Raw genomic sequence first — 21575 nt, 5'->3', positions numbered from 1 at the left:
AGGCTCCGGGACCCTCGTATTAAAAAGGCCTGAGCATAAATAAGTGTCACGGCTGTGTAATCAATGTTTTTTTCTAATTTCACGGTTGCAAATAATGATCTGTGGGTTTCTAAAATCAATGCCTTTCCTGTAATCTTTTATTCAAAAGGATGACATATCTCCTCTTTCATGCTGTTGTTTCGGTTGAGGCTCCGGGACCCTCGTATTAAAAAGGCCTGAGCATAAATAAGTGTCACGGCTGTGTAATCAATCTTTTTTTCTAATTTCACGGTTGCAAATAATGATCTGTGGGTTTCTAAAATCAATGCCTTTCCTGTAATCTTTTATTCAAAAGGATGACATATCTCCTCTTTCATGCTGTTGTTTCGGTTGAGGCTCCGGGACCCTCGTATTAAAAAGGCATGAGCATAAATAAGTGTCACGGCTGTGTAATCAATGTTTTTTTCTAATTTCACGGTTGCAAATAATGATCTTTGGGTTTCTAAAATCAATGCCTTTACTGTAATCTTTTATTCAAAAGGATGACATATCTCCTCTTTCATGCTGTTGTTTCGGTTGAGGCTCCGGGACCCTCGTATTAAAAAGGCCTGAGCATAAATAAGTGTCACGGGTGTGTAATCATTTTTTTTTCTAATTTCACGGTTGCAAATAATGATCTGTGTGTTTCTAAAATCAATGCCTTTTCTGTAATCTTTTATTCAAAAGGATGACAGATCTCCTCTTTCATGCTGTTGTTTTGGTTGAGGCTCCGGGACCCTCGTATTAAAAAGGCCTGAGCATAAATAAGTGTCACGGCTGTGTAATCAATGTTTTTTTCTAATTTCACGGTTGCAAAAAATGATCTGTGGGTTTCTAAAATCAATGCCTTTACTGTAATCTTTTATTCAAAAGGATGACATATCTCCTCTTTCATGCTGTTGTTTCGGTTGAGGCTCCGGGACCATCGTATTAAAAAGGCCTGAGCATAAATAAGTGTCACGGGTGTGTAATCAATTTTTTTTTCTAATTTCACGGTTGCAAATAATGATCTGTGGGTTTCTAAAATCAATGCCTTTCCAGTAATCTTTTATTCAAAAGGATGACATATCTCCTTTTTCATGCTGTTGTTTCGGTTGAGGCTCCAGGACCCTCGTATTAAAAAGGCCTGAGCATAAATAAGTGTCACGGCTGTCTAATCAATGTTTTTTTCTAATTTCACGGTTGCAAATAATGATTTGTGGGTTTCTAAAATCAATGCCTTTACTGTAATCTTTTATTCAAAAGGATGACATATCTCCTCTTTCATGCTGTTGTTTCGGTTGAGGCTCCGGGACCCTCGTATTAAAAAGGCCTGAGCATAAATAAGTGTCACGGCTGTCTAATGAATGTTTTTTTCTAATTTCACAGTTGCAAATAATGATCTGTGGGTTTCTAAAATCAATGCCTTTCCTGTAATCTTTTATTCAAAAGGATGACATATCTCCTCTTTCATGCTGTTGTTTCGGTTGAGGCTCCGGGACCCTCGTATTAAAAAGGCCTGAGCATAAATAAGTGTCACGGCTGTGTAATCAATGTTTTTTTCTAATTTCACGGTTGCAAATAATGATCTGTGGGTTTCTAAAATCAATGCCTTTACTGTAATCTTTTATTCAAAAGGATGACATATCTCCTCTTTCATGCTGTTGTTTCGGTTGAGGCTCCAGGACCCTCGTATTAAAAAGGTCTTAGCATAAATAAGTGTGACGGGTGTGTAATCAATTTTTTTTCTAAATTCACGGTTGCAAATAATGATCTGTGGGTTTCTAAAATCAATGCCTTTACTGTAATCTTTTATTCAAAAGGATGACAGTACTACCAAAATACAGCCAATGAAGGGCCTTAGGAAGACTGAGCCAAGGTTGGATTGTAGTATTTGGTTAGGCTAATCATGTTGGCCATGTAGACCACCACTACCGAGAGTCCTGGAAGTAACAGGGATGATGAGATGAAAGAGCTAAGAATAGTAGAACTTGAAACAACAGAGTTAGCCATGGGTGTTAGTGCAAAACCGCTTGGGTTTTTTTTGGCTTTGGGTGCGGCTATTCATGCAGGCCATATAGAGCTGAAAACATTCGGTGTCGTATCAGCTATTAAACTAATAAGAACAGTACTACCAAAATACAGCCAATGAAGGGCCTTAGGAAGACTGGGCCAAGGTTGGATTGTAGTATTTGGTTAGGCTAATCCTGATGGCCATGTAGACCACCACCACCGAGAGTCCTGGAAGTAACAGGGATGATGAGATGAAAGCGCTAAGAATAGTAGAACTTGAAACAACAGAGTTAGCCATGGGTGTTAGTGCAAAACCGCTTGGGTTTTTTTGGCTTTGGGTGCGGCTATTCATGCAGGCCATATAGAGCTGAAAACATTCGGTGTCGTATCAGCTATTAAACTAATAAGAACAGTACTACCAAAATACAGCCAATGAAGGGTCTTAGGAAGACTGAGCCAAGGTTGGATTGTAGTATTTGGTTAGGCTAATCCTGATGGCCATGTAGACCACCACCACCGAGAGTCCTGGAAGTAACAGGGATGATGAGATGAAAGAGCTAAGAATATTAGAACTTGAAACAACAGAGTTAGCCATGGGTGTTAGTGCAAAACCGCTTGGCTTTTTTTTGGCTTTGGGTGCGGCTATTCATGCAGGCCATATAGAGCTGACAACATTAGGTGTCGTATCAGCGATTAAACTAATAAGAACAGTACTACAAAAATACAGCCAATGAAGGGCCTTAGGAAGACTGAGCCAAGGTTGGATTGTAGTATTTGGTTAGGCTAATCATGATGGCTATGTAGATCACCATGTAGTAATAAGAACAGTACTACCAAAATACAGCCAATGAAGGGCCTTAGGAAGACTGAGCCAAGGTTGGATTGTAGTATTTGGTTAGGCTAATCATGATGGCCATGTAGACCACCACCACCGAGAGTCCTGGAAGTAACAGGGATGATGAGATGAAAGTGCTAAGAATAGTACTACTTGAAACAACAGAGTTAGCCATGGGTGTTAATCCAAGACCGCTTGGATTTATTTTTGTATTGGGTGCAGCTAATCATGCAGGCCATATAGAGCTGACAACATTCGGTGTTGTATCAGCTATAAAAATAATAAGAACTGTACTATCAAAATACAGACAATGAAGGGCCTATGAAGACTGAGCAAAGGTTGGATTGTAGTATTTTGTTTGGCTAATCATGATGGCCATGTAGACCGCCCGTAACAGGGATGAAAGTGCTAAGAATAGTACTAATTGAAACAACAGAGTTAGCCATGGGTGTTAGTCTAAGACCACTCGGCTTTTTTTTGGGTTTGGGTGCAGCTAATCATGAAGGCCAGATAGACTTGCCACCATTTGGTGTTGTAACAGGTATGAAAATACAAAGAACAGTACTACTTAACACAACCTACTTACCATGGGTCCCAGAGCAGATGTTTGGTTGTTATATTTTGTAAGGGTAATCATGCAGGCCATATAGACCTCCACCGATAGGGTGAGTATGAGTAACAGCTATTAAAATGCAAAGGACATTACTAATTAACACAACATAGTTACCATGGGTCGCAGACCAAGAGCAGATGTCTTATTATTATATTTTGTATGGGTAATCATCCAGGCCGTATAGACCTCACCAAATAGGGGGAGTTACAGAGATTAAAGTGCTAAGAATGGTAGTACTTAAAACACAACCTCGTTAAAATAGGTAGCAGACCATATGTCTTATTATTATAATTTTTCAGGGTAATCTGGCAGGCCATATAGAACTCCCCCGATAGGGGGGGGGGAACAGGGATTAAAGTGCTAAGAAAAGTACTAATTGACACAAGCTAGTTGGGTCCAAGAACGCATGTTTGATTATTATAATTTATTAGGGTAATTATATATCTAACAAATCTATCTATTTCTCTTCTATCGATTCTATCTAACTATCAATCTATGTATATCTATCTATCCTATCAATCTATCTTCTGTCCGGGATGTTTTGAGACAGCAACTTTGGGAATGTTAGTTGATTTAGACCCATTATGGCTTAAAAGCAGACTCTGCATCAACTATGTAATTTTCCATGGGAGTTTTGCCAGGGATCCCCCTCCAGCATGCAACACTCCAGGTGTTAGTACCCTTGAAACAACTTTTCCATCACTATTGTGGCCAGAAAGAGTCCTTGTAGGTTTTAAAGTTCGCCTGCCTATTGAATTCAATGGCGGTTTGCGCGGACCGCGGACTCGAACTTCCGGTATTGTTCGTGAACCAAAAATTTTAGGTTCGCGACATCACTACTCAACATTACTTAAAAAACAACATTTAATACTTAGAGGTAGATTTACCACCTTTTAGGTGGCAGTAGATTGCCACCTTTTAGGTGGTGGACTACAATCATTCCGATACGATCGGGATAGTTGACACCCCCTGCTAGCGGGCGATTAGAGGCGCATGTGCAGGGGCCAGCATTGCACAATCATTTGACCAGAAATCCTTGTGCAATGTTAAATGCAGACAGTGTATGCTGTCGGCATTTAGCGATGCCGTGTGGACTTGATTCACTACAGCGAATCATGTCCGCCCGGCACTTAATAAATTGGCCCCTTAATGTTACTAAATTATAATGAATAATAAACCATATGTACTGATTCACAATTCACCATATTCTAAGCCCTGTAACTTTTGTACCATTTGGAGTAACAACACAATTTATTTCCTTAAAAGGGTATAAAAAGAGCTACCTAATTCAATATATTTTGCATTTTTAAAATTGGTTCCACATTTACATATATTGCACTGAAAAAGCATATTTTTGAAATGTTATGATTTTCAGGATTTTTTTTTTTTAACACTGAAGGGGACTTATAGTAACAAGCTGAATTTTCTTCCACACATATTACCCATGGTAGAGTAGCCCAGAAAAAAGTTGTTACTAGCAGTCATTCACTGAATATTGAAATTCTAGATATGCAGAAAATGGAGGTTTGTTAATTCATATTAAAACAGCCATAAAGTTACAAAGGTTCAATAAATCACAGAGCTTAAATATAACATTAAAAAGAACAAGTAATGTGATTTCCAAAGACACCATGTGGAGTTGTATAGCTCTTATAGAAACAAAAATTATGGGCAATCAAAAAATGCACTGAAAAGGTGATTTAATGCTATCCTTGCAGCAAGTAATTACCTATATCTCAGTTGAACATCTTTTTAAAAAAATCTAAAAACTTGAGGCTTTTGTATATATATATATATATATATATATATATATATATATATATATATATATATATATATATATATATATATATATAAATCCAAACTTTTTCAAAATGTTTAAAAACTACAATCACTCAATACATTAAGGTCTCTGGTTGAGCTAACCTTTTTAGAGCTGTTATGTGTTAAGTTTCGGTAATACAGTATGAGCAATTTTTAGCACAGTAGTGCTATAAATTAAATTGAAAGTATAGGGCACACTAAAGAGATCTCAGCCTTCCTAAACTGTATCTGTTAATTATTTTTAACTATTCACTTATGTTCTATTCATAGCACGGGCCTGACATATTGATAGCGTACCCTATACTATCAATATTGCTCCACTTGTAATCTGGGCAGCAATAAGCAGAGTAGGGGGCAGGCCAGCGAGGGGAGAGACAAGTAGTGCAGTCATTTACAAGTGCCAGGGGTTGCCGAGTATGTGGCCCACTGCAAGATATCTCCTAAAGCTGGGAGGACTAAGGGATAGGATGCCCCATCCCTGAGGGAAGCCATGCCACTTTTAGAGAGGATGTTAGGACAGGGGATTCTTTCCAACTAGGTAGGAAAAATGAAGAAAAAAAGAGGTCCTCAAGATAGCTAGTGTAGTCCATGATTTATTCAAGAAGGTAAACTCCCTGCTAACTGACGCGTTAACTCCCACACTGGGGAATTTTTCCCACAAAGTGGTTTTGTGTGGTTCTTCAGCAAGTTTTTCTTTCAGATGGCTTGGCCTGCACAGGCTTAAACCTGTAAACCCTTAAACTTCAAAATATTTTTTTTTTTTCAAGTAGAACAGTGTTTAGTATTTGAAGGGAATGTTAATATCAAAATCGTTCTCTGTTCTTTCAAGATAATATTTGAAAATGTGTTTGTGTATGTGCTTTTTTTGTTCCTTTCTTTTTACTGTGATGAATAAAACAACTTTTTCTGTGGGGGATGTCCTAGCAGCCAGTAAACCATAGATACCCTGGTTAGGTATCAATTTTACACAAATATATACTTCCTATTAGCTTTACTTTACATTTAAACATATTTTCATCAACATTATTTCATGCAAAAAATATATGTGGCTACTCTTCATATGTTCCTTTTTTATTTTAATAACACTTTCTCTTAATGTGCAAAATACACCACTAAATTGATTCTCTCTCTCTCTCTCTCTCTCTCTCTCTCTCTCAAGCATTTATAACGTCTCCTGCATCCACAGTTCCTATGTTAATCTAGGCAGCTGATTCAATAAAGCTTGATCATCTCTCTGCATTTCTTGTTGAGCCAGCTGCCTAGAATGACATACTAGTGGAAATGGAGAGGTTTGGCAGTGGACTTTGAATTACAAAATATACTTACCAAATGTAAATTTATTTTACCCCTTATAAAGAAAATTGTCCTGATGTTATATAGGAGCTCTGATGGCTGAAGACGAGGGGTGTTGTTAGTGAAGAGTTAGATTAGTACAGAGCTCACAATCATCCAATAAATTGTGGTTCCTTTATGAAATTAGAGTTCAATTCTGCTTCCTTCAATTTCTTCTTTTTAAGCACCACCATGGTCGGCTGCAGAGATCTCTAACCCCATTTTACTTAAACTTCCGAATATCTGCCTCAACCGTCTATAGTCCATCCTCATTACTCCAAATCTCAAATTAAATGTTTAAAATGCTGTGAGGTATGGTATTGTCAGTTCCATACTGCTATCACTAGACATACAGATTCTAATACACAAAATCAGTAATTCTTTGCATTTGATTGAAAACTCAAAATGAGTGGTGTCATGAGATGCAGGACACAGTATGATAGGTACAACTCGATTTTAATGAGGAGCATATGATTAACAGACAGCACACATTACATCCAGCTTAGTTACTGCTACACAGGTTGTACCGGCACTAAGCTATGCCCACTTCCTGTGACGTCACACCCACGCCCTCATCACATCTCCCTTCTTTTCAAAGAACAAAGCACACATTTTTTCTCTGAATAAAACAGACAACAATGTATAGAAGAACATATATAAATATAATAAAAATACAATCCTGTCTTGGACATTGGGGTAGACTACCCTAGTCCACAGTGATCATGGGATTATTCTGCCCATTCTTCTGGTCACTGCTCCAACTACAATGCTAATCTTGGTAGCAGGCTGGAAGTTTCACAACCCTTCCACTTGATGTAACTTTACAAGAACTATCTTCCGATGCAGTGGAAGGTAATTGAGAGTCCAATGAAGGCACTGAAGTATCCCCACTGTGGTCTTGCTGCGTGGAAGGTATCCCTCTTATGATAGGGGATCCCACAGGCTGTGGCCCTGAAGAAGCCTCTCCCAAACCCTCAGGTACTGTCTATGAATACATCACTACGCCGAAAAGTGTAAGAACAGTGAGTCTTACCTACCCTGTCATGGACTCATTTGTATGTTTTAAACTTTAAAGAATAAAGGATTGTGTTTTTACTTCAAGTTGACAGACTGCCTCCGGATCCTTCTTGTTTCATTGCACACATCTGAAGATGTCTTCTATTTCGGTGTGTGACAGTCCCTCCCTTAGTAAGGACTACATATGACCTTCGTTCTGGGGAGCATCCTATTACAGTGGCAATGTGTCTTCCATTTCTTTTCATCATCCAGTTTAACTCTGATACTCTGACCCATGTTCAGCTCTTGCAAAGGCCTCACTAAGGCCTAGATTTGGAGTTTGGCGGTAGCCGTGAAAACCAGCGTTAGAGGCTCCGAACGCAGATCCCCTTACGTCAATTGCGTATCCTATCTTTTCAATGGGATCTTTCTAACTCCGGTATTTAGAGTCGTGGCTGAAGTGAGCGTTAGAATTCTAACGACAAAACTCCAGCCGCAGAAAAAAGTCAGTAGTTAAGAGCTTTCTGGGCTAACGCCGGTTCATAAAGCTCTTAACTACTGTGCTCTAAAGTACACTAACACCCATAAACTACCTATATACCCCTGAACCGAGGTCCCCCCACATCGCCGCCACTCGATTAAATTTTTTTAACCCCTAATCTGCCGACCGCCACCTACGTTATACTTATGTACCCCTAATCTGCTGCCCCTAACACCGCCGACCCCTATATTATATTTATTAACCCCTAACCTGACCCCCACAACGTCGCCGCCAGCTACCTACAATAATTAACCCCTAATCTGCCGACCGCAAAGCGCCGCTACTTACGTTATACTTATGTACCGCTAATCTGCTGCCCCTAACACCGCCGACCCATATATTATATTTATTAACCCCAAATCTGCCCCCCACAAAGTCGCCTCCACCTGCCTACACTTATTAACCCCTAATCTGCCGAGCGGACCGCACCGCTATTATAATAAAGTTATTAACCCCTAATCCGCCTCACTAACCCTATAATAAATAGTATTAACCCCTAATCTGCCCTTCCTAACATCGCCGACACCTAACTTCAAACATTAACCCCTAATCTGCCGACTGGAGCTCACCGCTATTCTAATAAATGTATTAACCCCTAAAGCTAAGTCTAACCCTAAAACTAACACCCCCTAAGTTAAATATAATTTACATCTAACAAAATTAATTAACTCTTATTAAATAAATTATGCCTATTTAAAGCTAAATACTTTCCTGTAAAATAAATCCTAATATAGCTACAATATAAATTATATTTATATTATAGCTATTTAGGATTTATATTTATTTTACAGGTAACTGTATTTCTTTTAACCAGGTACAATAGCTAAAATAGTTAAAATAATTACAAAATTACCTGTAAAATAAATCCTAACCTAACTTACAATTAAACCTAACACTACACTATCAATAAATTAATTAAATAAAATACCTACAATTACCTACAATTAAACCTAACACTAAACTATCAATACATTAATTAAATACAATATCTACAAATAAATACAATGAAATAAACTAACTAAAGTACAAAAAATAAAAAAGAACTAAGTTACAAAAAATAAAAAAATATTTACAAACATCAGAAAAATATTACAACAATTTTAAACTAATTACACCTACTCTAAGCCCCCTAATAAAATAACAAAGACCCCCAAAATAAAAAAATGCCCTACCCTATTCTAAATTACTAAAGTTCAAAGCTCTTTTACCTTACCAGCCCTGAACAGGGCCCTTTGCGGGGCATGCCCCAAAGAATTCAGCTCTTTTGCCTGTAAAAAAAACACATACAATACCCCCCCCCCCCCAACATTACAACCCACCACCCACATACCCCTAATCTAACCCAAACCCCCCTTAAATAAACCTAACACTAAGCCCCTGAAGATCTTCCTACCTTATCTTCACCATACCAGGTTCACTGATCGATCCAGAAGAGCTCCTCCGATGTCCTGATCCAAGCCCAAGCGGGGGGCTGAAGAGGTCCATGATCTGGCTGAAGTCTTCTATCAACGGCATCTTCAATCTTCTTTCTTCGGGAGCCATCATCTTCCATCCGACGCGGAACATCCTCTTCTCCAGATGCCTACTCGCCGAATGACGGTTCCTTTAAATGACGTCATCCAAGATGGCGTCCCTCGAATTCTGATTGGCTGATAGGATTCTATCAGCCAATCGGAATTAAGGTAGGAATATTCTGATTGGCTGATGGAATCAGCCAATCAGAATCAAGTTCAATCCGATTGGCTGATTGGATTGTTGGTTGTAATGTTGGGGGGGGGTATATTGTATGTGTTTTTTTTACAGGCAAAAGAGCTGAATTCTTTGGGGCATGCCCCGCAAAGGGCCCTGTTCAGGGCTGGTAAGGTAAAAGAGCTTTGAACTTCAGTAATTTAGAATAGGGTAGGGCATTTTTTTATTTTGGGAGTCTTTGTTATTTTATTAGGGGGCTTAGAGTAGGTGTAATTAGTTTAAAATTGTTGTAATATTTTTCTGATGTTTGTAAATATTTTTTTATTTTTTGTAACTTAGTTCTTTTTTATTTTTTGTACTTTAGTTAGTTTATTTCATTGTATTTATTTGTAGATATTGTATTTAATTAATGTATTGATAGTGTAGTGTTAGGTTTAATTGTAGGTAATTGTAGGTATTTTATTTAATTAATTTATTGATAGTGTAGTGTTAGGTTTAATTGTAACTTAGGTTAGGATTTATTTTACAGGTAATTTTGTAATTATTTTAACTATTTTAGCTATTGTACCTGGTTAAAATAAATACAAAGTTACCTGTAAAATAAATATAAATCCTAAAATAGCTATAATATAAATATAATTTATATTGTAGCTATATTAGGATTTATTTTACAGGTAAGTATTTAGCTTTAAATAGGAATAATTTATTTAATAAGAGTTAATTAATTTCGTTAGATGTAAATTATATTTAACTTAGGGGGGTGTTAGTGTTAGGTTTATACTTAGCTTTAGGGGTTAATACATTTATTAGAATAGCGGTGAGCTCCAGTCGGCAGATTAGGGGTTAATAATTGAAGTTAGGTGTCGGTGATGTTAGGGAGGGCAGATTAGGGGTTAATACTATTTATTATAGGGTTAGTGAGGCGGATTAGGGGTTAATAACTTTATAATAATAGCGGTGCGGTCCGCTCGGCAGATTAGGGGTTAATAAGTGTAGGCAGGTGGAGGCGACGTTGTGGGGGGCAGATTAGGGGTTAATAAATATAATATAGGCGTCGGCGGTGTTAGGGGCAGCAGATTAGGGGTACATAGGGATAATGTAAGTAGCGGCGGTTTACGGAGTGGCAGATTAGGGGTTAAAAATAATATACAGGGGTCAGCGATAGCGGGGGTGGCAGAATAGGGGTAAATAAGTGTAAGGTTAGGGGTGTTTAGACTCTGGGTACATGTTAGAGTGTTAGGTGCAGATGTAGGAAGTTTTTCCCTATAGACAACCATGGGGCTGCGTTAGGAACTGTTTAGCTCTGTGAGCTGTGCCCTCTCTGACTGGTAAGAGCTCAACTACATCCAGCCTGCCCGGCTCTCGGGCCAACCTCTCTTTATATACTTTATAACTTCCTGAAGATCTGTGTCTGACACCTTAGGGGTGTCTTGTCAGTGTCATAGGAATTAATTTGAGGAACTATTGGTTTATGGTCGGTTTCTAGACTGAACCTCTCCATACCCACCAGATAGCGTTGGAAGCACTCACAGGCCCAAACTGCAGCCAAACATTCTTTCTCAATTTGGGTGTATTTTGATTCAGCTGCCATCAGTGTACGGGAGCAGTAACGATGGGATGTAGTTTATTCTCATTTATCTGCAGGAGATAAACCCATAACTGCTTGCACAAGTACTAACCACAGTCTTTTTTAAAGGGTCATAGAACCCCAGCATCGCGGCAGATCCCAACATGGACTTGACCCGTGTAAAGGCCTCTTCTTGTGGTGGTCCCCAGACTCAGGCAACATCTTTTTTTCAACAATTCGGTGATGGGGTGTAACACTAAGTACAAGTCTGGTAGGAACTTGCCCACATAGTTCACAAGGCCCAATACTTGTCTCAGCTTGTGTATGTCTGAAGGACTTTTCATTTGCTCAATAGCAAGGACTTTACTAGAGTCCGGCTTGATACCAACTCTTCTAATGATGTTTCCAAAGTAACATAATTCAGATTTTCTAAAATTAAATTTTTCTTTATTCAATTTCATCTCGGACTCTTTGATGGTCTGCAGCACTCAGCTCAACCGCTTGTGTTCTTCCAGGGTGGACCCATACACAAGGATATCATCCATAACAAATACAGTGCCCTTGTGATCCCTCAGGAGGGAACTCATTTCTCTTTGAAACATTTCAGGGGCAGAGGATATCCAGAAGGGGAGTCTGCAAAAGCAAAACCGATCTACCGGTGTAATGAAGGTAGTCAGTTTGCGGCTCTTCGGGTCTAGAGGTATCTGCCAGAATCCGCTGGAAGCATAAAGTGTAGAAAATTATTTTGCCATAGACAATTTCAGAGCTATGTCTTAAAGTGTCAGCAGCACAAATCTCTCCCTTTTCACAGCCTCATTTAGCCATTTTAAATCTACGCAGATGCGTACCTTCCCATTCTTCTTTGCAACGGGCACAATGGGAGCTCACCAGTCAGTTGCTTCAGCCACTTCTTCAATAACTCCCATGTTCTTCATTCGCAGAAGTTCCTTCTTTACCTGAGGCATGAGTGGGAATGGAATTCTACGACAAGTAGTAATACTATATGGGACTGCATCAACTTTAAGTGATAATCGGACTGGCTTACAGTTTAACAGGCCCAGTTTGACAAACATGTCTTTCGTGATCTCAATTACTCTGGTGACGAGGCCCAGACTATATACTGCTTTTCGGCTCAATAAGTTGTTAACACACTGCCTTCTGATTACATGTACCCACATGGTGAATTTCTTCTGCTTGTATTTACAGCTAGCGATACATTTTCCAGCACAATCAATGCGGCCTCCAGGACTGTGAACTTCTGTTGTGACTTTTTCAAGCTGAGGCTGTCGATGCAGTTTCATAAATGCTGTAAGGAACATGGCTATAATGTCTGCTCCTGTGTGTCACTGTGAGGGTAACCCACCAATCTTTGTCTGAACCAGACTGTTCTACAACAGACACTACAAAGGATACTTCTGGGGTTTCTTGGTCACTGTCCACCTACATCTCTTTAATTGACTCAGTTTTACACACCACTTCAAAATGGCCCATTCGGTTACACTTCCTGCAACTCTTGTCTCTAGCTGGGCATATAACATTTGATTCATGGGTACGGTTACACCGAGTGCAACGAGCCTGCTGCACTCACCCGTTTCTGGGCCTATCTTCCGCTCACACCTTGTGTGTCGCTTGCAGCTCTCCTGAACTGCTGCACTTCATCTACAATACTCTGAGACCTCATGTCTGCACTTTGCTTCTTCACCAGTTCACTCTGGCAGGCAATCCTAATAGCCTCATCTAGTTTCAATTCAGCCTCCAACTGTAACTTCAGTGAGACCTCAGCATCTGCAATTTCTATAACTATTCTGTCTCTTCCTTAGTAGCTCCAAACTCACAGAACTCTGCTAATTCATACAAGTTGCGCACAAATTACTCCACAGATTCCCCCACACGCTGGGCACGTTTGTGGAAAGATTTCTTTTAGGCACAAAATGGGCACTAAGTTTATTTATAACTATCTCAAAATCAAATTCTTCCCCTTCATGGAATGTAAAAGCATTATACACCGGCTCCACATCTTTCCCCATAGAGTATAGAAGAGAACTAACTTGTTCTTCCCCACTCTCCTTGTCCAACTTGGAAGCAATCCTGGAGCGTGCAAACCGCTGTCACCATATGGGCCATGCTGCAGGCTGGGAGAAATCAAAAAGCTCAGGTTGAGTAAATTTCGACATTGTCATTAATCAGCAAACAAATGCGCAGGTACATACTTATGACACCATATCATGAGATGCAGGACACAGTATGATAGGTAAAACTCTATTTTATTGAGGAGCATAGGATTAACAGACACACATATTACATCCAGCTTAGTAACTGTGACACAGGTTGTACCGGCACTAGACCACACCCCTTCCTTTGACATCACACCTAAGCCCTCATCACAAGTGGCCACTTTAATGACTAAACAAATGAACAAATGCATGAGACATACAATTTAGATTCTTTCATTCTTTTCTGGAGTTGAAAAAACTTAAATTTTACACAGTTCAATAGTGATCCAGCAATGTCCCTGTATGTTGATTGCCAGCCAATAACTATGTAAACTTCACTTTTGTTCTTGACAAATACTAACAACATTAAATAAAAATACATTAAAAAGTATTTTTATGCTGCTGCTGCTGGTTTGTAGCTGTAGCACTAGCTAATATTTTATCGGTGTCCAGCTGCTATTCTGCTGCTTAAATACATTCCCCATAGGAAATAACCAATTTCTGCTAAAGGGACAGTCTACACCAGAATTTTTATTGTTTTAAAAGATAGATAATCCCTTTATTACCCATTTCCCAGTTTTGCATAACTAACACATTTATAATAATATACTTTTACACTCTGTGATTATCTTGTATCTAAGCCTCTGCAAACTGCCCCTATTTTCAGTTCTTTTGACAGACTTGCAGTCTAGCCAATCAGTGCCTTCTCCCAGATAACTTCTCGTGCACGAGCACAGTGTTATCTATATGAAATACGTGAACTAACACCCTCTAGTGGTGAAAAACTGTTAAAATGCAATCTGAAAGAGGTGGGCTTCAAGGTCTAAAAAATTAGCATATGAACCTCCTAAGTTCAGCTTTCAACTAAGAATACCAAGAGAACAAAGCAAAATTGGTGATAAAAGTAAATTGGAAAATTGTTTAAAATTACATGCTCTATTTGAATCATGAAAGTTTATTTTGGCCTAGACTGTCCCTTTAATGAACTAATAGCATTTCCCCAAACCAAACAACCCCATGAACTAATATTAGAAGAAATACAAGTTTTTTTCTGTGATGAATGATTGGACTAGAAACGTTTTTTTTTTTTTGTTGTCTGTGCATGTCTAGTTTAGTTATATACTACAGTGCTGTGGAATCTGTTGGCGCTCTACAAATAACTGAAATAATAATAAATGGATAGATGTGTTTGTGTAATAAAAAAATAAAAATAAAACAATAAACTATATTTTTGAAAGTTAAAAAAGGGAGGTAACTCTGCAATGCAATGGGCAACAAATGACACTATAAAAACATTACTTCTGTATCATGGGCCTGTGGTTTAGTTTTTCTTGGCTATTTGTTGCCTTGGAAACTAATGAAAAAAACAGTACATGATAGTTAGCTGTGTTCGTTGATCATTACAAAGGCCTAATTCAAAATGAATGGCTTCTAGGTCTCTTTTTGTTTAGCTGTACTCCTAGAACTCTGTCAGGCATTGTAGCATAAGATTTGTTATTACCATTTGTTACTGTATTCACTCGTTCATGAGTCACACTCTGGCCTCTGTCAGCCCCGTTCTTTAATGTGTACTTAAGGTGGATTAGACTATTTCTCAACTAAACTTGTGTACTGTACTTACTTTTCAATAACAGAATCCTTACAGGGTAATATGAACTTAAAATATAAGTGAGTTTTCAAAGGAAAGTTATCTAAATATAGGCAAGATGTCAACTAATATATTGATTTTGTAAAAAATATATATTTAAATGAGAATTTAAACTCTTGATAATGACATAAACAAACAATAAAAATGCTTTGATATGCTAGAGCAATTTATTTTTGAACTATTGCTTGAAAATAATTGTGTTTAAACACATAGATAAAGTCTGCTCAAGATCAGCAATGCACTAGTCAGAGACCGCATATGTGCACAGCTGCCAATCACTGGCGATGTTCATCTAAGTATTGGTGGTACATTGCTGCTCCAGATGTGATTTAAAGGGACAGTCTAGTTAAAATTAAACTTTCATGATTTCCATTTTACTTTAATAATTAAATTTGCTTTGTTCTCTTGGTATTATTTGTTAAAAGCTAAACCTTTGAAGGCAGCTTCTTATGTCAGTGCATTTTGTCAGTTTTTCACAGCTAGACAGAGCTAGTTCATGTGTGCCACATAGATAACATTGTGCTCGCTCATGGAATTATTTATGAGTCAGCACTGATTGGCTAAAATGCAAGTTTATCGAAAGAACTGAGATAAGGGGCAGTCTGCATAGGCTTAGATACAAGGTATTTACAGAGTTAAAAAGTATATTAATATAACCTTGTTGGTTATGAAAAACTGGGGAATGGGTAATAAAGGGATTATCTATATTTTTAAACAATAACAATTCTGGAGTAGACTGTCCCTTTAAATGATGTGTTCAACTCCCTTGCAAGGGCTAAACACATAGGGCTAGATTATAAGTGACGCTTTTACAATTGTGGGGTTGTGCTCAAAAAAATTTGCGCTCAACAGATTACACATATGTACACATGCATACACATATAGACATATACATACACTTTTGTGTCCCTTCCACTTAAATGCCTTTAAACATGAAAAATTATTTTTATTCATTTTTTATATATTGCAATGTGTTTTACTGTGTTTTTAATAGAACTATTTAACATGCCAATGTTCTTAAACAAAAATAATATATAGGTATAGATATATAAATTACAAAAAAATATAATTTATATATATATATATATATATATGTGTGTGTGTGTATATATATATATATATATATATATATATATATATATATATATATATATATATATATATATATATATGATCACAAGATAGCTGAATACAGCGTTCACCTGGGTAGATGCATGGACACAGACACTAATCCGGGGCAATGGTGAGTGGGTAAGGATGAATCCTCATGTGAAGGTAAAAGTCCAGTGATAAGGCTGCAACTATGGGCGGGACTGCCACACACGCCCCAAAACAGCTCGCAGAGCAACAAATGATCCTCAGAGTAGTAGCGCACAAAATCCTGGACACAGTAGAATCCAAAAGTAGATACCAAAGCATAGGTGTATATGTAAAAGATCCAATCTTTATTCTGAATTAAAAAGTTCCAACATGAACGAATATGTTCCAAGGAAAACTATAAAAAGAGCCAGCATAAGCTGATCCTTCAGGTCACTGTACAGATCCCCACACAGAGGGGTTTCGTGTGCGTGCGCACTTGTTCACTGATTACCTGGGGATCTGTCCAGGCACCTTTTAAGGCTGTACACTAAATTACTTTCGAATATACATGACCTGATTGGCTACTATCGCTACACTGATTAACCTGACATCAATACAATTTCTCTTAAACATCCAGTAGCAAAAACACTAACAGACAATCTAGTTAATTGTGAAAATTCTAAACTTTAAACGAAATATATCATTTATATTTGCATTATAGTAGATAGTGGGGGGTAGTTATCAAGCCGTCAACTTTTCTGCCTTCGCCGGCCCAATACGCCCGCCTAAGCTCGCCTCACATCGCCGCCGCGGACCTAAAAAAATACGCCTAAGTTATCAAAAAAAGCTGTCAAAAAGCCGCGGGGCGATGAGCAGCGGACTGTGAGAGTTATCACTCATCCGATCTCGCTGCTCTTCGGCTGTTTGACAGCTTTCTTGCTAGCCTGTCACTAAGCACCCACACTAAACTGCACTGTTCTACCACCTATACCGGCGCCCCCGGAGCCCCCCGCAACTAAATAAAGTTACTAACCCCTAAACTGCCACTCCTAGACCCCGCCGCAACTATTAAAAATGTATTAACCCCTAAACCGCCGCTCCTAGACCCTGCCGCAACTATTAAAAATGTATTAACCCCTAAACCGCCGCTCCTAGACCCCGCCGCAAGTCTTATAAATGTATTAACCCCTAAACCGCCGCTCCCGGACACCGCTGCCACCTACATTATACCTAGTAACCCCTATCCTGCCCCCCCTATACTGCCGTCCTCTGTAATAAAGTTATTAACCCCTATCCTGCTGATCCCGCAACTCGCCGCTCCCTGAACCCGCCGCAACCTATATTAAATTTATTAACCCCTATCCTGCCCCCCCTACACCGTCGGCACCTATAATAAATTTATTAACCCCTATTCTGCCCCCCACTACACTGCCGCCACTGTAATAAAATTATTAACCCCTAAACCTAAGTCTAACACTAACCCTAACACCCCCCTAACTTAAATATTAATTAAATACATCTAAATCATATTTATATTATTAACTAAGTTAATCCTATTTAAAACTAAATACTTACCTATAAAATAAACCCTAATATAGCTACAATATAATTAATAATTACATTGTAGCTATCTTAGGATTTATATTTATTTTACAGGTAACTTTGTATTTATTTTAGCTAGTTAGAATAGTTATTAAATAGTTATTAACTATTTAATAACTACATAGCTAAAAGAAATACAAAATTAACTGTAAAATAAATCCTAACCTAAGTTACAATTAAACCTAACACTACACTATCATTAAATTAATTAATTAAACTACCTACAAATAACTACAATTAAATACAATTACATAAACTAACTAAAGTACAAAAAATAAAAAAAGCTAAGTTACAAAAAATAAAAAATAAAAGTTACAAACATTTAAAAACATATTACAACAATTTTAAGCTACTTACACCTAATCTAAGCCCCCTAATAAAATAACAAACCCCCCCAAAATAAAAAAATGCCCTACCCTATTCTACATTAAAAAGTAAACAGCTCTTTTGCCTTACAAGCCCTTAGAAGGGCCTTTTGTGGGGGCATGCCCCAAAGTTCAGCTCTTTTGCCTGTAAAAGAAAAATACAAACCCCCCCAACATTAAAACCCACCACCCACATACCCCTAATCTAACCCAAACCCCCCTTAAAATAACCTAACACTAATCCCCTGAAGATCATCCTACCTTTAGTTGTCTTCACTCAGCCGAGCCACCGATGGAACTGAAGAGGACATCCGGACCGGCAGAAGTTATCCTCCAAGGGGCGCTGAAGAAATCTTCCATCCGATGAAGTGATCCTCCAAGCGGCGCTGAAGAAATCTTCCATCCGGGCGAGGTCATCTTCCAAGAGGCGCTGAAGAAGTCTTCTATCCGGGCGAGGTCATCGTCGAAGCCGGGTCTTGAATCTTCATCCCGCCGACGTGGAACATCCTCCTTTCCCGACGAACTACCGACGAATGAAGGCTCCTTTAAGGGACGTCATCCAAGATGGCGTCCCTTCAATTCCGATTGTCTGATAGGATTCTATCAGCCAATCGAAATTAAGGTAGGAAAAATCTGATTGGCTGATGGAATCAGCCAATCAGATTCAAGTTCAATCCGATTGGCTGATCCAGTAATGAAGCTGTAGGCACAAGTATGGCTGCTGGTGCAAAATCACAGGCCACAGGTACATATAAGGCCTTAGATGCAGGTAAGGCCACAGCAGCAAATAATTCCACAGGAGCAGGTAAAGACACAGGATAGCAATAAAGGATCAATAGTCCCCAGAGAGGTGCGCTTGTGTACAGCAGGAGAGCTTCAAATGAATCTGAACGATTCAGGCAGCACTCCCAAAAGAAAATCCTGGATAGACTCCTGCAGACAATAGAGAAAAGGAGAGAGGCGCCAAACATAGAGCAGTATCATATGGGTAAACAAGAGGCACAGAAGTAAGCCCCCCCAAAAAAACACGATCTACTCACAAGCGGAATGGCACAAACCAAAGTGCCAATAGTAGCAAGTCGGGACTCCTGTTCCTCTTGTTTACCCATACGATACTGCTCTATGTTTGGCGCCTCTCTCCTTTTCTCTAAAGACACAGGAGCAGATAATGCCACATGTGCAAGTAAGGACTCAAGAGCAGGTAAGGACACAAGAGCAGGAAAGGACACAGGATCAGGTAAGGTCACAGGTGCAGGCAAAGCCAAAGGAGCAGGTAAGGCCACAAGAACAGATAAAGCCACAGGTGCAGGTAAAGACACAGGATCAGATAAGGCCACATGTGCAGGTAAGGACACAAGAGCAGGTAAGGACAAAAGAGCAGGTAAGGACTCAGGATCAGGTAAGGCCACAGGTGCAGATAAGGACACAAGAGCAGGTAAGGCGCCAGGTGCAGGTAAGGACACAAGAGCAGGTAAAGCCACAGGAGCAGGTAAGGTCACAGGTGCAGGTAAGGACACAAGGGCAGGTAAAGCCACAGGAGCAGGTAAGGACACAAGAGCAGGTAAGGCCACAGGTGCAGATAAGGACACAAGAGCAGGTAAGGCCACAGGTGCATGTAAGGACACAAGAGCAGGTAAGGCCACAGGTGCAGGTAAGGCCACAGTAGCAGATAAAGCCACAGGTGCAGGTAAGGATGCAGGAGCAGATAAAGTCACAGGTGCAGGTAAGGACACAGGTGCAGGTAAGGATGCAGGAGCAGGTAAGGTCACAAGAATAGATAAAGCTACAGGTGCAGGTAAGGACACAAGAGCAGGTAAGGCCACAGGAACAGGTAAGGCTACAAGAACAGATAAAGCCACAGGTGCAGGTAAGGACACAAGAGCAGGTAAGGACACAGGTGCAGGTAAGGCCACAGGAGCAAATAAAGCCACAGGTGCAGGTAAGGACACAGGTGCAGGTAAGGATGCAGGAGCAGGTACGGTCACAAGAACAGATAAAGCTACAGGTGCAGGTAAGGACATAGAAGCAGGTAAGGTCACAGGTGCAGGTAAGGACACAGGAGCAGATAAGTACACAGGTGCAGGTAAGGATGCAGGTGCAAGTAAGGACATAGCTGCAGATAAGACCACAGGAGCATATAAAGACACAGGTGCAGGTAAGGCCACAGGTGCAGGTAAGGACGTAGCTGTAGATAAGGACATAGCTGCAGGTAAGGACATAGCTACAGGTAAGGACACAGGTTCAGGTAAGGACGCAGGTGCAGGTAAGGCCACAGGTGCAGGTAAGGCCGCAGGTGCAGGTAAGGCCACAGGTGCAGGTAAGGCCACAGGTGCAGGTAAGGACGCAGGTGCAGGTAAGTCTACAGGTGCAGATAAGGACATTGCTGCTGGTAAGGACACAGTAGCAGGGAAGGCCATAGGAGCAGGTAAGTCCACATGTGTAGGTAAGGCCACAGGTGCAGGTAAGGCCACAGGAGCAGGTAAGGCTACAGGAACAGATAAGGCCACAGGAGCAGATAAGGCCACAGGTGCAGGTAACGTCACAGGTGCAGGTAAGGACACAGCAGCAGGTAAGGACGAAGGAGCAGATAAGGCCACAGGTGCAGGTAAGACCACAGGTGCAGATAAAGCCACAGGTGTAGGTCAGGACACAGTAGCAGATAAGGCCTCATGTACATGTAAAACCACAGGTGCAGATAAGGCCACAGGAGCAAATAAGGACACAGGTGCAGATAAGGCCACATGAGCAGATAAGGTCACATGTGCAGGTAAGGCCAAAGGTGCAGATAAGGCCACAGGAGCAAATAAGGACACAGGTGCAGATAAGGCCACATGAGCAGATAAGGTCACATGTGCAGGTAAGGCCAAAGGTGCAGATAAGGCCACGGGAGCAAATAAGGACACAGGTGCAGATAAGGACACTGGAGTAAATAAGGACACAGGTGCAGGTAAGGCCACAGGTGCAGATAAGGCCACAGGAGCAAATAAGGACACAGGTGCAGGTAAGGCCATATGAGAAGATAAGGACACAGGTGCAGGTAAGGACACAGGAGCAGGTGCAAGTAAATCCACAGGTTCAGATAAGGCCACAGGTAAGGCTACAAGTTCAGGTAAGTTCGGGTAAAGCCAGGAGTATAAAGAGAACACTACGTGCTGCTAATGCACGCCACTAAACAATCCTTAACAGGGGAAGAGATCACCAATGTGCAGGTTAGTGCCATCCCTTTACAAGTGCATTTTCATGCAGAGTACTAAAAATGT

The sequence above is a fragment of the Bombina bombina genome, chromosome 4 (assembly GCF_027579735.1).
Source record: "Bombina bombina isolate aBomBom1 chromosome 4, aBomBom1.pri, whole genome shotgun sequence".
Lineage (NCBI taxonomy): Eukaryota > Metazoa > Chordata > Amphibia > Anura > Bombinatoridae > Bombina > Bombina bombina.
The sequence above is the reverse complement of the archived record's forward strand: the minus strand, read 5'-3'. Positions refer to the sequence as shown.